Here is a 2,500-nt window from a genome sequence, read left to right on the forward strand (position 1 = left end):
TTAAATTTACATGCAATGGGAATGTGCCTTTGACACTCTGGCAACACAGTATGAAATAGACAGTAAAAAGCAACTATAAATAATAAATAAAAATATAATACTATTATATTAAAGGAGTAGTAAAGGGAAAATGCATGTTTAGCCCTGTTTTAAGGTTACTTATGATCAGATACAATGGTTCAGATCAAAACGTTGACAAAACTAGCACTTTTGAGAAAGTCTGATAATTGCTCTACCACCGTTTTGGTCATACAATGGATGTGGGTGGGCACCTTGAAAAATCTTTCAAAAACATGTTAAACTCTCGATTTCAAAGACAAGAAGCTCACCGAGGGGGTAATTGGTGTCCGTTGGTGTTCTGACATCAAATTCGCCGCAAAGTATGAATCCTGTAGGGTTTTATTGATCATTTTATGAAATCCATTGACTTGTTTTGAATCGACCGTTGTAGATGTGTAGATCAATCCGCAGAAGGGATTCAGGAAGCGGAACTACTTACGGTAGCTATTGTTATTGTTTATGTTGCTAGGCTACCTAGTTTGTGGAAGTTTACACACGTATGTGCTGCGACTAAATAGTTCTATGCTAAATATTTTAAAAAGCCTTTCCAGATGAACTACAATCTTACTTTATGGCGAATTATATGTCAGAACACCAACTAACACCTCGGTGAGTTTCTTTTCATTGAAATTGAGTGTTTAACATGTTTTTTGAATGATTTTTCACGGTTCCCATCCACATCCATTGTATGACCAAAATGGTGGTAGAGCAATTATCAGACTTTCTCAAAAGTGCTAGTTTTGTCAATGTTTTGATTCATATGATCCAATGTTTTGAACCATTGTATATGATCATAAGTATCCTCAAAACAGGGCTAAACATGCATTTTCCCTTTACTACTCATTTAATATAATAATATCCGTACTGGATATTATAGAAAATATATTCTTTACCACAGACACACACACACACACACTCAGACACGGTTCATTGAAGAGCTTCAGAGAGGAGCGGTCATGACATCACCCTGTAGATAAACACAGGCTTGAACAGGAACCACAGGCACACTAGGCGCCCGCTGGCCCTGCGCTGTAAGCAGCCTGGAGAGTGTTTGTGTGTATGTGGTGTAAACAACGTGGAGGGAGAGAGAGAGAGTGTGTGTGCGTGTGTATGTGTGTGTGTGTGTGTGTGTGTGTGTGTGTGTGTGTGTGTGTGTGTGTGCACGCAGTGATGTTCTACATAGAAGGTAGAACCTGACTAGGCTGTGGAGCCAGTGGTAGAAGTGTATGTACTGTACTGTATGAATACACACAGTCAGAAGTATACATAGACAGATTCACTTTAATTCAGACACATTGGTAGCCATATCAGTATAAAATAATAAAACAGTATATATGGTGCTCGGAGGGCAGAGACCTCCACCCATGAATGCATTTTGTGGCTCTGTGCTTGCATGGGGCTTGATATGTGAAGTATTACTGCATTTGTCGCTGTGATTGGGCGGCTCATGAACCTGCCCAGATCCGCTCCCGACTTTAATGGGTTGTAAGTTGGTCCATGCTACACCCCTCCACCAAGGTTCATGACAATTGGTCTTAGAATTGGTCTTAGACAATTGGTCAATAGCTTTTGCGTAATCTTGGTCCAAAAAATGAATGGAGGTGAATGGCCAGCTGTGTTTGGGGCAGCTGATGGACCCGCCCTATGATTCAGATCTGCTCCAAAGTTGTATGGCTTCTACAATGGACTATGCTTCCCCCTTCCACCAAGTTTCATGAAAATCAGTCCAGTAGTTTTTGTGTAATCCTGCTCACAGACAAAGACACAAACAAACACACACACACGCACACACACCCAGAAAACATTACCTCTCGCCCTGCGCTGTCGCTGGGGCAGAGATAATCATTGCAATTCACAAGTCCTCAGTGATGAAAACACACACAGACATTTTTAGAAAGATAGTTGAATAAAATATGTGTAGAATACAAATCCACAGGTGCTCAGAAAGGGGGGGTAAAGAAGTGGATATCCAGGCACACATATAGTATTTTTGAAGCAAAATGCCTTTATTAATAGGGCTAAATCATGCCTCCAACAGGCCTTCATCAGGTGTCAAACAGAGCCCGTTGGACTGTGTAGTAGCGTCTCCAGGGAGACCGGGTTTGGACTGTGTAGTAGCGTTTCCAGGGAGACGAGGTTTGGACTGTGTAGTAGCGTTTCCAGGGAGACGGGGTCTGGACTGTGTAGTAGCGTTTCCAGGGAGACGAGGTTTGGACGGTATAATAGCGTTTCCACGGAGACACAGGTGACATGGCTGTGTCGCTGTTCCGCTTGGTGCTCGAGGCCCCCTCCGCTGCGCTGGTATCCCGGGCCAAGGCTCGGGCCGCCTGCGTTACAAAACCGAGCACGATCGAGGGGGGGGGGGGGGGCTGCTCAATCACACCCAATTATATTTGTTACCGTACAGAGATCCTCCTGCATGCACAAATATAGCCTGTTT

The 2,500-nt window shown here is 43.2% G+C and overlaps 1 protein-coding gene across 6 annotated transcripts in view; it reads left to right on the forward strand.

The window, feature by feature from the left end:
• The window catches only part of nfixb (nuclear factor I/Xb), a 144,756-nt gene that overhangs the window by 104,558 nt on the left and 37,698 nt on the right, over window positions 1-2,500 (forward strand). The window lies entirely within an intron of this gene.

This window comes from Borostomias antarcticus (assembly GCF_949987555.1).
Source record: "Borostomias antarcticus genome assembly, chromosome: 5".
Taxonomy (NCBI): Eukaryota; Metazoa; Chordata; class Actinopteri; order Stomiiformes; family Stomiidae; genus Borostomias; species Borostomias antarcticus.